The sequence below is a fragment of the Pygocentrus nattereri genome, chromosome 11 (assembly GCF_015220715.1).
Source record: "Pygocentrus nattereri isolate fPygNat1 chromosome 11, fPygNat1.pri, whole genome shotgun sequence".
In the NCBI taxonomy this organism is placed as follows: Eukaryota; Metazoa; Chordata; class Actinopteri; order Characiformes; family Serrasalmidae; genus Pygocentrus; species Pygocentrus nattereri.
In genome coordinates this window covers 33,538,853-33,554,198 of record NC_051221.1, presented here as the reverse complement: position 1 = coordinate 33,554,198, position 15,346 = coordinate 33,538,853, and the positions used below count along the sequence as shown (strand labels likewise).

General features: G+C 38.8%; 1 protein-coding gene and 1 long non-coding RNA gene across 6 annotated transcripts in view; one reads left to right on the top strand and one right to left on the bottom strand.

The window, feature by feature from the left end:
- Positions 1 to 14,134, bottom strand: part of LOC108432706 — a 35,021-nt gene extending 20,887 nt beyond the window's left edge. The window contains exons 1-2 of the long non-coding RNA XR_001858244.2: positions 14,003 to 14,134; positions 12,911 to 12,967 (exon numbers count right to left, since the gene is read on the bottom strand). This is a non-coding gene — a long non-coding RNA (uncharacterized LOC108432706). The remainder of the gene's footprint in view (positions 1 to 12,910; positions 12,968 to 14,002) is intronic.
- The window catches only part of shisal1b (shisa like 1b), a 58,388-nt gene that overhangs the window by 8,007 nt on the left and 35,035 nt on the right, over positions 1 to 15,346 (top strand). The gene's annotated exons all lie outside the window — the stretch shown is intronic.

Below are 15,346 nucleotides of genomic sequence, written 5' to 3'. Positions count from 1 at the left end.
CAGAATGACATTATTATTAATCATGTTATGTTACTGTTTATTAAAGATATTTTTTCTTTCTTTTTTCCCCATCAGTGACAATATAACTTTCAGTGTGCAGTAAATATGACTACATGTTGCTGCTATGAGGACCCAAACTCATTGTTTGTTTCCTTTAAAGAGCTTGAAATCACCAGCTGTCCTTTACATTGTGTCAAAATATCATGATGAATGAACTGACAGAATTGGCCCAAAAACACATATTTTTTCGATTAACCTCTTTTTTAAAGCTAAGGATGTTTTCTCCATCTCCTGTAAATGTACCATTTTGGAGATAAAGTTTTGTTCTGAAAGTGACTATATAATACTATATGCACTCTTTTACAGTTTTCTTTTCTTTACTATGCATAACTCCTGCCTAAGTGCTATATATTAAGTATCTTTACTATTCAGTGTACAGTGGAAGTCCTAGCACAGGCCCGTTCAGCAGCACTTCACAATTTCAAGGCTTCAGGACTTTGTGGAACATGCATACCACTGGTTGCATTTAGCAACATTAGTTTTTTTACTTTTTATAACAAGAAAGTAAAACTGTCACATAGCATTCCCTGGATGCCAAGCAAGCTCTCAGTCAAGTCTATTTTGAACCATGGACAGGAAAAAAACATGCAGTATGAGGTCAGGAAGACAAGCCTTGTCATTTTTCCTTCTAGGAGATGATGTTTTTTGAATGTTTTGCTCTGTTCAGCCATTTCTAGTTTGTGGTAAACTGCAGAACAACTTTGTTTAAGCATTTATAAAACTTAACCCAGGCTTGTTTACAGGGAAAATTCTGATCAGCAATCTCAGAATCTTTAAGGTAAAAGCTCACTTTCAATATGCCACACTTGCCGTGGAGAGTACTCTTTTAGACTGAAGATGCTAATGTAGATTCTCATCATTACTGGGCTCAATGTGAGATATTTTTACAATTAGTTTTTTATTTACAAAACTCACACTGTTTTAAAAAAACTACAATACTGTATTTCTAATGACAGTTTAGTACTGTATTTTAACAGTTTTTTTCTCACACCCCTGTAATTTTAATGTACAGCTCATTTGCACGGTCAGAAAAAAGGTACCAAACGGTCATGATGGCGCCTTGTGGCATATATAGTGACTCAAAATGTGCTCTACCAAATGGTTGAGCAGAACATTAGGGGTTAAGGACCAATTGCGCACATTAATAATAATAATTAATAATTATTGTTTTTCCAAGGGAAAAGGCACATATTTGTACCATTTCATAACCTAATATTTTAAAACTGTCTAATAAAACCCAGAGTATATAAAGACCAGAGACAAGTCAGTGTGTGTGAAGTCAATAAAATTTTTAAAATATATAGTTGCAGTGGATTATGGTACAATTCCTCCTGAGGGCCCCACCCCCAGTGATAGTTTGATCGTTTTATTTCAAATTTTGTGCGCTTGTTATGCTGTATGTACACACATAGCTGTCTGAGGACCCTCAGTTTTGCTACATTATGTAAAGATATAAGCAAACATGACAAAACTATCTAGTTAGCTTATGATGCTAAATGCTTGAACGTTTGGCACACTGTTTCATTAAGTGATACTTTTTTTTAATCCCACAAACAGGGAAATTCCACCTCTGCGTTTAACACATCCGTGAAGTGAAACACCACATACACACACGTTAGGGGGCAGTGAGCACACTTGCCTGGAGCAGTGGGCAGCCCTATGCACGGCAATTGGGGGTTAGGTGTCTTGCTCAAGGACACCTCTGTCATGGACTGTCGGCACTGGGGATCGAACTGGCGACCTTCCGGTCACAGGGCCAGTTCCCTAACCTCCAGCCCACAACTGCCTCCAAATTCACAGTTAAGAGAATGATCACACTATTTCAGTGTACAGTGTAGAACTGTTTATCAGTCACAACTTAAAATGAACATCAGATTACAGCTGTTACAGACACTTATACCAGCTGTTTAGACTACACAGACGGCAGTAATGAAATGTCTTTTAAAAAGCCCATTTCATGTAAAACTGAATTATCCCCACTCTTGTGAAATAAAAGAGTTTGAAGTCACATGTAAACACCCAAAATTTCAAAATATCCCATTCACTCCCCAGTCTGTGTGGTCCATATGTAGAAACACATCAGCAAAAATTTACGTAACAAATACAGCCTGTTTATTTATATTTAGGACTGAGAGAGGTTGGAAAATGGAAAAAATTATCATATGAGCCTTTTAATAACAACAACAACAACAACAACAACAACAACAACAACAACATTATTTGAAGAACTAGTGACACACAAAACACCCTTATGTTTGGAATATCATAAACACATAAAATACATTCAAATATATAATGACGAGTAGAATAACTTGTTAAGAAAATCTCCTGCAGCTACAAAAATAAAGGCATAAAATGCTGGGAAGTTCCAATACTCAGAGACAGGTTGCTCAAGATTGCTCAACAGAAGATTACTGGTGTGTTTCTCCTGTAAATTTATAGCAGTTCTGTACAGTGTAGGAGAGAGTGTGAGGTGAGCCCTTATGCTACTGTGGAATATGTTTCTATTCTCCCTTGGCTCGTGATCATGTAAAAAAAATTCAGTTTAATAAACATCAAGTTAAAGAGAGCCATAACCGGCTTTAGAAAAACGACTCAGGGAAAATTTACAGTTTAACTGAGTCTCTTCCACAAGGCAGAGTCTTTAGGGTGGTGTTTGGCAAAGGCATAATAGCCCCTGAGAGATTATGCATGCTTGTGCAGATTTAATCAAGTTACTGTAATTATCTTGACAAGCAGATTTGATCTGTCCATCAGGGACTATAAAAACTGATTTGTTTCTTTTTCACCAACAAGATCTCACAATTGGAAGCTCAATAAAAAAAAAAATATTCCAGTTATTAGAACACTAAATGGTAATATTACCACAGACCCTCAAAAATTAATGTTACCTTTAAACAGTTCTACTCCAACCTTTATAAAGCCGAAATAATTACGTATCAGGATAGATGTGATGAGTTTTTACGGAAGCTTGACCTTCCTCGTTTATCCAATTTAGATTCTACTGAATTGGAAAATCCTATCTCTATAGAGGAATTGCGAGCTGCAACATTTGACATGCAGAGGGGCAAATCACCGGGGCTGGATGGGATCCCACCTGAATTTTACGTCACTTATTGGAAACATATTAGTCCCTTTTTTTTAAGGATGATTGAATACTGTATGGAAAAGGGGTGTTTTGCTAGGGATATCAATACAGCTTTAATTTCTTTGCTCTTGAAAAAGGACAAAGACCCTGTTGACTGTGCAAGTTATCGTCCCCTTAGCCTACTAAATTCAGACTTGAAAATTCACGCTAAATTAATTGCTCGTCATCTCCACCCACATATTGCATCTCTTGTCAATCCTGATCAAATGGGTTTCCTTAAATCTAGGCTCGCATATGACAATGTCAGACGTCTCCTTCATAGAGTCAATGAAGCAACTGACATCAAAACCCCTGTGGCTGTTTTATCTTTAGACGCTATGAAAGCCTTTGATAGGCTAGAGTGGTCTTTCTTATGGTCAACACTCAATCTTTTGGGGTTTGGAGACGGTTTATTCATATGATTAAGGTTTTATATGCTAACCCCTCTGCTTCAGTATTAACAGGGCGTATTTTTTCTTCTCTTTTCCCTGTATCAAGATCGTCACGACAGGGCTGTCCACTTAGTCCCTTGCTTTTTGTCCTTTCCCTTGAACCCCTAGCACAAACAATTCGCCAGTCCTCTGAGTTGATCCCCGTCTTTATTCACAATACTCAACATCATGTAGCCTTGTAGATTCATGTAGCATGAAGATTCTCCAATTTTTAATAATGGAGCCCTGTTAATTGGAGGAAGGCCTATTACCGCATCTCTTTGGGCCGATAGGAGTATTTCTCATCTGGGAAACATTTTTGATGATAACGGCTTACGATCGTTTAAGGATGTTCAGTCTAGTTTTAACTTACCCACGTCTTCCTTTTTTTTTAAATTTACAGCTGAGGTCTGTCCTTAGAGCAAATGGTATATCATTGCAGCATCGGTTATCTACCCACCCCATTTACAAAATATTTGGTAATTCAGATAAGACTACGGGATTGGTATCTAAGCTTTATCGGTTTCTATTGGAAACATCCTATCTACCTCTCACCTCATACACACTCTGGAAACAGGACTGCTCTGATTTAGATGATAACTTTGACTGGGCGGTGGTCTGGTCTAATATTCTAGAGGCTTCCCGGAACCCTGATCACCAGTTAATTCATTGGAACTACATACACAGAACCTACCTCACTCCTCGCAAACTTTCCTTTATGAATATTCTTAATAACCCTACATGCACACTGTGTTCTACAAAGGCTTGCGGTAATTTTCTTCACTTGTATTGGGAATGCCCTCCTGTAATATCATTTTGGGACAAGGTTGCTTCTAGGCTTTCAAATCTTGTTTTGCTGGAGATACCCACCATCATACCTACTCTACTGTTTAATGACTTTTCGGAACTCTCTATATCCAAAAGTGAAAAACGTATTATTCTGGCTGGCAAAGAAAAAAGATTAGCTCAAGAACAGCGTAGAAGCTTCATGGAATGGGTTTCCATGGCTAAGCTGCTGCACCCGAGCCTTACATCACCAAGCGCAATGCAAAACGTCAAATGCAGTGGTGTAAAGCACCCTCTCAGGACTCTAGAGCAGCAGAGACATGTTCTCTAGAGTGATGAATCACGCTTCTCCATCCTGCAAAGTGTAAAGTTTGAGGAGGGGGGATTATGGTGTGGGGTTGCTTTTGAGGAGTTGGGCTTGGCTCCTTAGTTCCAGTGAGAGAAATTCTTAATGCTCAGCACCAAGAGATTTTGCACAATTTCATGCTCCCAACTTTATGGGAACAGTTCGGGGACGGCCCCTTCCTGTTCCAACATGACTGCACACCAGCGGACAATGCAAGGTCCATAAAGACATGGATGAGCGAGTTTGGTGTGGAAAAACTTGACTGGCCTGCACAGAGTCCTGACCTCAACTCTATAGAACACCTTTGGGATAAATTGGAGCAGAGACTTTGAACCAGGCCTTCTCGTCCAACATCAGTGTCTGACCTCACTAATGTGCTTCTGGAAGAATGGTCAAAATTCCCATAAACACACTCCTAAACCTTGTGGAAAGCCTTCCCAGAAGAGTTGAAGCTGTTATAGCAGCAAAGGGTGGGGCGACATCATAGTAAACCCTATGGATTCAGAATGGCACGTCACTCAAGGTCATATGCGTGTGACGGCAGACGAGCGAATACTTTTGGAAATATAGTGTTCTCAGAATCTCAGAAGACTGATTCGCCATTGTTTGCCCAACATAACCCTTTCAGCAGTAGCTAAGCTAATGTACAGTTTTGTATGAAAAACTTTTTTTTTTCTTTTTTCGTTTTGCAGACCTCACCTGAGTTAAACAGCAGGTGGGGTAAGAGCATCTCTTTGAAAGCATGCATGTATGTGTTTGTGGGTTTGAGTGAATATTGTTCAGCTGGATGTGGTAAACAAAGCTGTACAATCATGTGGCTTTCTCATACTGGCAGCTACAAAAAATAAACCCACTGAACAAAACAGCTATTCTCACACAAAGCACAGCTGTATGCATGCTGCCTTTGTCATGAGAGCTGCTTTCATTACAGCACTGATTCTGATCACTGCAAGTTCTACATATCAACAATTTTTTTTCAGCAATTCTAAAGGTTAGCACAGCTAAGCACACATAATTGAAGGATTTGTTTAAACAATATACAGTCACACTCTTAAAAATAAAGGTGCCAAAACAGGTTCTTTTGAAGAACTGCTTTTGCAGGATGTGTGAATTTGAAAAACCTTTTTAAAGTCTAAAGAACATCTATATAATACAACAGTGTTATACCCACTGAAACTTTTTTCTAGACGCTATGAACTATTTCATGGACTAAAACTTCAGAAATACCACCCCAATTCCAATGAAGTTGGAGCGTTGCGTAAAACATAAAAACAGACTACGACGATTTGCAAATACTTTTCAACCTATATTCAATTGAATACACTACAAAGACAAGATATTTAATGTTCAAACGGATAAACTTTGTTTTTTGCAAATATTTATTCATTTTGAATTTGATGCCTGCAACACGTTCCAAACAAGTTGGGACAGGGGCATGTTTACCACTGTGTTACATCACCTTTCCTTTCAACAACACTCAATAAGCGTTTGGAAACTGAGGACACTAATTGTTGAAGCTTTGTAGGTGGAATTCTTTCCCATTCTTGCTTGATGTACACCTTCAGTTGCTCAACAGTCTGGGGTCTCCGGTGCTGTATTTCGCGCTTCATAATGCACCACCCATTTCAATAGGAGACAGGTCTGGACTGCAGGCAGGCCAGTCTAATACCCACACTCTTTTACTATGAAACCACACTGTTATAACACGTGCAGAATGTGGCTTGGCATTGTCTTGCTGAAATAAGCAGGGACGTCCCTGAAAAAGACGTTGCTTGGATGGCAGCATATGTTGCTCCAAAACCTGTATGTACCTTTCAGCATTAATGGTGTCTTCACAGATGTGCAAGTTACCCATGCCATGGGCACTAACACACCCCCACACCATCAGAGATACTGGCTTTAGAACTTTTTGCGCTGATAACAATCCGGACAGTCCTTTTCCTCTTTGGCCCGAAGGACATGACGTCCATGATTTAAAAAAAAATTGAAATGTGGACTCGTCAGACCACAGGACACTTTTCCACTTTGCGTCAGTCCATCTCAGATGAGCTCTGGCCCAGAGAATCTGGCGGCGTTTCTGGGTGTTGTTGATATGTGGCTTTCACTTTGCATGGCAGAGTTTTAACTTGCACTTGTAGATGGAGCGACGAACTGTGTTCACTGACAATGGTTTTCTGAAGTGTTCCTGAACCCATGTAGTAATATCCGTTACAGAATGATGTTGGTTTTTAATGCAGTGCCGCCTGAGGGATCGAAGTTCACGTGCATTCAATGTTGGTTTTCTGCCTTGCCGCTTACTTGAAGAGATTTCTCCAGATTCTCTGAATCTTTTGATGATATTATGGACTGTAGATGATGAAATCCCTAAATTCCTTGCAATTGCACGTTGAGAAACGTTGTTCTTAAAATGTTGGACTATTTAATCACACAGTTGTTCACAAAGTGGTGAACCTTGCCCCAGCCTTGCTTGTGAATGACTGAGCCTTTCAGGGATGCTCCCTTTATACCCAATCATGACACTCACCTGTTTCCAATTAACCTGTTCACCTGTGGAATGTTTTCCCAGTCTTTTGCTGCCCCTGTCCCAACTTCTTTGGAATGTGTTGCAGGCATCAAATTTAAAATGAATGAATATTTGCAAAAAACAATAAAGTTTACCTGTTTGAACATTAAATATCTTGTCTTTGTAGTGTATTCAATTGAATATAGGTTGAAAAGGATTTGCAAATCATCATATTCTGTTTTTATTTATGTTTAACACAGCGTCCCAACTTCATTGGAACTGGGGTTGTAGCTTCTACCTGGATGTCCTGAATGAACAAATGTGTACACATTTACCATCAAAATGTGTTGAAGCAGAACACAAAGGACTGCAGAAAAAACCCACCTCTACAATAAAGCTCATTTGTGCTAGCACCCCTAAGGGATTCTAGTAATTTGTTAGTGCTAAGCTAACAATGAGTCTCATGAACATTTTTTGTTTGAATCTTCTAAAAGACATTCCACTTGAACATTGTGACAGATTAGCACGTTACCTTATGTTTTACCTTGTAGCAGTTTCACAGAGTGACTCAGTAGAGAGAGCTGAATTGTTTCCATCCAAAACTGAACAACAAAATAAGACTAGTACTGCAACACCAGCAGACTGAAAATACAAGCATGATTCTACTGAATATAAATTAACTAAAAATGACAGGCATGTATTTTTAGCTCCCAGAAATCATTAGGCCTCCTCTGAAGACCTAGAAACCCCTGAGGGCTCCCCTCCGGCAGCTGTAATGATAAGTTTGGCATACTTTTATGTTTTAAAAAATTCCATTGATTTCTCCAATTTTCAGCATAATTTCACCTTTGAAATATAAACAAGGTCATTCAGAGTGGTTCGATACGAAACACTGCATTAAGGGAAACAAAGACTTTCTTTACAGTGGTGGTTAATGGAACCAGAGGTTGTAATGTCTACAACACAAATATAGCCATTTTATTTACTATCCAAAATAACCAATGAACCGACATGTCCTTTAGAGTTTTTATATGTAATCCTGATAATGATAAAATAACGGTAAACAAATAAAAAAGCGATAAACCCATGAATAAATAAAAAAGGAACATCTCAGACATCAGGCTTGTAACTTTCTCTGAGGTCTCTTTCAAAAGCATTAAACTCTATAGATGCTTGTTTCCCTTCATTAAACCAGTCTGAATTTATTTGGTTGATTAGTGTTTTAATAATGCAGAAATTTTGAGGAAAATCAGTAGAATCCCTCTTTGACAGGACCAAAGACCAGCACCAGTGTGGTGCAGGAAAATCTAAACCCGAGTTTAGGAAACAGCTCTAATTCTCTAGGGTCATTTTATATTCAAATGTACCGAGCCTTTCTCACCTAGTTGCATGGAATTTCATGAATAAGGAATCCTAGAGAGAGACACACGTTAAATAGAGAGCCCAGCCACAGGGCAGCTTCACTGTCTTTATTTTAATTTTCACCTGGGAATTACAAGCTCAGTTTGATGTTTTGTTGGTATGCACACTAGTGGCAAACACAGGGGATGTCTGTCACCAAAGGCCATTACGAACGGATTTTGCAGCTTTTGTTACAGCAGACTCTTTTCTTTCATCTGCTTTTGTCAACATCCGAGCAGTCAGAATTAAATGATATAACTCAAAGAGACAGGGAGAAAGGGATGTTCACTTTTACCCAGAGATGTATCTTAGAGCCATAGCAATTAACATTAAGCTATAGTGAAGGTTACGCCCAGCTGATGCAATTCAGATTTAGTATCCACTAAGAATTTCCATGGTATGTTTCTTATATAACAGATAAATGAGAAAAAGCTATCCGTCACCATACCACATTACCAGTCTGCCCGATTCCTCCAGCAGTGAGATGTGATTTAACAGACAACGGAGCACAAAAACTCAGCGGAAGCCCGTAACTGAATCATTTTCCTCCAGCCTCTGTGCCTGTAACTAACCTCATTTGGATCCCACTCTCATTTAGCCCCACATATTCTCCCTGAAGCCTGCATGGCAATGAGTATCATTAGCGTCTGTGTACCACACCCATCAAACCCTGGCTTAGGTTCTAACGGATCACTGCTGGCTTTCATAAAGTAATAAAATCCACATTAAAAATCAGCTCAATTCTGATCATGCAATTAAGAATTTCACAGACTGAGGACACTACTGTTGATCAGAAAGCACGGACTCTGAGTAAGCTATGAGACAGGGTTATCGCTGTAGTGGGAAAAAGGGTGTTTCACAAATTTCTGCATCCTGCACAAATCCAGTCTCTCTTAGTCTATCTCATCTCTTAAAAACACATGAAAAATAACTGCATCAAAAATGTTTTATGGTAGTCCCTAATACATCATTAAGTGTGTACACTTTTCTATCAGCAGTCACTGCCATCAGCTACAGTTAATGCAATGAATGTGCAGACTACATTTTCATCAGCTAGGCTGCAGGTGGGCTGCATTTCTAGACTTCTGTGTCATCAAAGCCTGTTCCAGTTAGACAGACCCTGATTTTCAGAAGGCTACTGAAGAAACACAGGTGGATGAAACACCCACAGCTCAACAGCACTACACATTCTTTCAAAGCTCCATTACAATGCGTAATGTTACTAAAACATACAGTATGCCTTTTTTGTTTTTTTTATCTGTTTTAAGAAATTGAACACCAAGTGTAAAATGCACTCTCAGTGAATTAAACAGTTGATTTGCTCGCAAGACAGCATTTACAACCCCATTTCCAAAACAGCTGTGACACTGCAAAATATAAATAAAACAGAATGCAATGATGTGCAAATCACTTAAACTCTATATCTAATTGAAAATAGAACACAGATATTTTGTGGTTTTAAAAAAAATAATATTTCTAGTTTGAATCTGATGCCAACAAATACATTTCAAAAAAAGTTGGGACAGGGGCAACAAAAGGCTGGTAAAGTTGTGCAGTGCTTAAAAAAAGAACAACTGGTGAAACAAGTCACAACTAATTAGCTTAATTGGCAACAGCTCAGTAACATGATTGGGTATAAAAAAGAGCATCCCAGAGAGCCTGATGGAGGGCTTCATAGAACAGGGGTTCTATAAAGAACTAAAAAATGTACATCTGTTGTTTTGATGTCAAGTCTGTAACAATAATAGAACTGCTTTTGGTGCTATATAGAACCATTTTCAAAAAGGTTCTATGTAGAACCATACAATACATACCCTCCATCAATCTGAAGAACCATTTCACCATGCAAAGAATCCTATAAGCATACAAATGGTTCTTTTAGCGTAATGGTTCTAAACAGAACATTGTTTTACTGAAGAACGCTTGAAGAACCATCTTTCTTTCCTAAGGGCCCTGTGTTGTCATTTGCACGGTTTCCACAGCTGTAGTCTTGGTACCAGATGCCTTGAGCTCCTCAAGGACATCGGCTGACAGGAAACTTTAACTTTTGAAGTGGCTAGAATGGATGTGATTGGAGCCACTGGCTCCCATCACTTCTAATCAGATTCCACTCCAAGAATGTCAGCAGAAGGTCCCGCCCAGGGAGTACATCCCTCGCACATTAAAGAGAATGAATTTGAAGTTACCCTTCCAGAGGTACAGACTTTCATTTGATTGACTCAATGAGAGATTCAGCACATTTGCCTGCAGTTGCTGATTTCCAAAAAAGGACGCACTTGCAGGTTTATGTCTGAATTCCCACCTTGTGTTTTTGAAAGTCTTTAAGACTGTGATTATTTGCTGTAAAAGGTTTTAGAAAGAGACAGAAGAAAGAAGACTGATTGCACAGCATTGGCTATATGACACTACGTTGTCTGGAATTCTAAGCTAACTAGCTTACACTCCTGAGTTGCGTGAGAGAGAGAGTTAAGTAAAGTTTGATCCTTGATTCTCGCTAAACAACTCCTCACCTTGCTGTTTTGGAAACAGCCAGAACAGAGCAACACTCTGATTGGCAAGTCGTGATTTGTTTTTGGGGTCTACAGGGTAATGAAGATACAAAGAATCAGAGGCCATATGCTAATATAGAGATTGCTGTCCAGACATAACATTGAGCACTATGGACAAATTAAGGATTAAAAAAACACAAACAAAAAAACAAACAAAACTTAATTTAAAAAAATGTACAAAGACATATACATTAAAGTCAGCATTGGCTGGAAACTGGAAGATTAAGGAAAAACAAGAAAATTTGATTCCAAAATGCTGCATATCAGTTGTAACAGTTTTAGAGTTTTTTGAAAAAAGTAACAGCTGATGTATGATGGAAAACACATATTCCCTAAGTGGCATTAATCATAATATAGCACTGATATTTCTTGTATGTGTGAAGCCCACTCCCAGCAATGTATATCAAGAAAAAAGGAAAATTCTTGAAAGTGGTCTGCAATGCATTTTTAAACAAAACACACACAAATCGCCATCTCAGTGGCCTACAAAGGATTCAATCAATTACCTGCAAGATCACTAAGTGCAGGGAGGTCGTAATTTAGACATCATTAATGAAGTAGGAAAAATGCATTGTGTTTTTTTGTGGCGCCCAAATCCCAAAGTGCAGGCAGACCTGCATTTAGTTTTAATTAGATGCACAACACAACGCCACAGATCTGGCTGAGGCACTAGAGCAGGCAGATATAGAATAAACAACCAAACTAAATTTCCCAAGTTTCCAAAGCACTGACGTCCTGAGAAGAGAAAAAAAAAGATAAAAGAGACAATGGTTGGTGTCTTTGTTGTTTAAAATGCTTTGCTAACCAGATGATGAGTATTAAACTCATTGTGTGAAAGGGGTGCACTTTACTTCACAGCATACATAAGAGATTGAACACTGACTTGACAAAAAAACAACCCTACACATAAAATTACATGCATGCAGTTTCTGGGGGATGAGCAGTATTTAGTGCTTGTGCCAGAGGGGAGACTTGATAAGAGAAAAGTGCCAGCAACACAAGCTGATAATAAGATCTACTGCAAAAAGAAACAGAGGAAATGTGTCATATTGTAACAGCCAACAGCATATTAAAATGTTGAAAATGCTAAGTTCAGCTTTTCTGTGTTCTCAGTGTGTAATCTGTAAATAGCCAGACTGAGCTTGTGCTCTTATCTAAAGCACTGACACATTCAGGTCTCTGCTCTTTCATGAGGTCAATTGACTCACCCCGAAGCTTGAAGTGTCTAACAGATATGCTGTCAGCTTAGTTAGACAGTATTTTTAGCCTCAGCAGTTTATTATTTATTTGTCACGAGTCAAAGAATCAGGTTCTGTAATGCTAATATTAGAGCTCTGATGAAAATAGTGTTCGTGCACAAACCGCAGGACTTATTTATTTATAGTAAAATGCTGATATAAAAGTGAACTGATCTGAATACACACATTTACCTTAAATAACTTTACTTTAATCTGACATACTGATAAAAAAGTATTCACGACATTAAACCATATCAGACCTGAGGCAAGCAAACTATCATAAGGCCCAGTTTGTATCACAAACAGCTCAGGACTCAACTGTGCCAGAAACTTTAATCCTTCCAAAACCCTAATTACATTTAAGACATGCAGGCAACTCAAACACTCAGAATATTTCCTTTGTACATAGTTTTCATATAAGATTTCATATAAAAGGTTGATTCTCAAGCCACAGGCATGGTTTACTTACCAGAATCATAAATTTAGCAGATCTGCCAATGTACAATCCGCAGTTCACGGGTGGTGTCTAAAGAAGAAAGAGAGTGAGATGAAGAGAAGAAAAACAAAACAAAAATGAAGGAGAATGAACAATAAGATAATGAGATAACAGGGAGTAAAGTTAGGCTGCACCTTTCAGCACTCAGAGTGAGTGCTCCAGGCATTTTTTTAGCCAGCACTAACTTTCTGTAAGTGAATGTGGCTTAACAGTATGAAATGGTAGAATCAAGTGTGGTAACAGCACCCAGTGACTGTAACTCATTAAAACAAAATGTTCAAGTACTGATTTATTTCTTGCAAACCACAGGAAGATATGGAAGTCCAGAGAGAAGACAACAGATGTTTTTGTGATATCAAACAATTTCAAACAATTTTGAACCTTGAGATCACAAGAAAAATAAGTTGTCATCTCAAGATACCTCATGGACTTTCGTGGAAAGGCTCCAATATTCTCACACATAAACACAACTGAATTTCTAAACATGCTGGGTGAACTGATATCTACGGAGCCCTGATGATGACGTCTTGTATAGATAAAAATAATGCATGGCCACGCCTTATTAACGCGTTTGAACGAGATCCTAACGCGTGGCCATGACTTAGTATGGCGTGGGGATAAGATCCCTGCTTACTATGTCGTGGCCACGCATCATTGTTATTTACACAGGCTGTCACCTGCGGGGCTCCGTAGATATCCTATACTGAAACCACCAAACACAGATAAGATTGTGCTAGAAAAGTGTCTGGTTGAAGGGGCTCAGCGCTGTAGGCAGATACACCGTCGTGTACAAAAATCAAACAAAACATTTTAGCACATTAGGCCACTGCACCAGGTTTCAGAGTGGAAAAAAACGCGACTTAATACATGAACCAGCTCTCGCACGTTTGGAGAGTGTTTGAAAAGGCCTGAGGCGAAATGGCCTCAGAGAACGAGGCGTTAAGGCTGAGAGGCCACAGACGATAAATCTCGATTTAAATGTGAAATTCCGCTGTTTTAGCAGACTAAACAGTTTCGTAACCACATTAACGATGACTTAGTGCAGAAACCACGACTTTTACTCACCTGCACGTTATTATTTTCTTTTATTTCCGTGACATGGCAAAGATTAACGTCAACCCACAGTTGAATTGACTTGTGTTCATTCCCTTCGGCGCTGGGACCGTTGGAAAACTACGGGAAGAGACGATGAGGGAAACAAAGCGAGTCGCTATAGAATGGGGTGGCCAGGGAAATCCCAGAGCTCTGACTGGCACCCTGTTAAGAAAAAAAAAAAAAAAAAAAAAACGATATTAAATTCAAATTACATTAAAAGTGATGCATAGCTTTTCATTGCACATGACAAAAATGTAAATAATTTCCAAATGAACAAAATATTACATCCATACATTTTTCGCAGAAAGTAAACACAGACAAAACTTTGTTACAAATTCTAGTTATTCAGTTGGAAATGATGTATTTGAACAGATAACATTAAATCAAATCGCTGTTTTTCAGTGCACAGTGTTAACATTAATGAAAACATATCATATAGGAAGGTCATAGAAGTTTTAATTTAGGCTGTCCTCACTACATTTTAACACGAGCCTAATGATCAAGCTAGCCAGGCCACACTATATAGAGAAACTACAACATATGCATGTATTTAACAGTAAAAAGTAATTAGCATGAGAAATGGTTATAGCTGACTAATTGTTGGTAGTTAATTAATCTTGCCATCACTTAGCCCACTTCATAATACAGCTATGATACTTTATGAGCAGCACGGCTGAAGGGACCCAGCACACATTCACCTGCCTGTTGGCCTATTACAGCAAGACACGCTAATTACTGAATGCAGCGTCATCATGCTCTTATTGGTACCCTGATGGCAAATGTTCACCATATAGCATATCTGATGCTTTATTAAAGATAGCTGACTGTCTCACTTCCACTGACTGGGCCTGAGGGGTGGTTATGCTTCAATGTAGGTTGACACTGGCCACTCCTTGGCTATTCCTCTGCTCCACCCGGGTTTACTTAGGTTGTGTTCTACATGTTTAACCAAATAAGAGAACCCTGTTACTGACATAGGCCTTAGCAAGAGTAAGCAAACAGTCATGGAAATGTCTGAAGCAGTGGTTCTAAAATGTTATGTTTAGCAGGATGAACCTGAAAAATTGTGTGCACATTAAATTACTAAAATTGTAATATATTGTAAAGTACACTCACTTTGTAAAGTTCAGTTGCTTGTTAACACAAATCGCTAATCAGCCAATCACATGGCTGCAACTCAATGCATTTAGGCATGTAGAGGTGGTCAAGACAACTTGCTGAAGTGCAGACTGAGCATGAGAATGGGGAAGAAAGGTGATTTAAGTGAATTTGAACGCGATGTGGTTGTTGGTGCCAGACGGGCTAGTCTCAGTA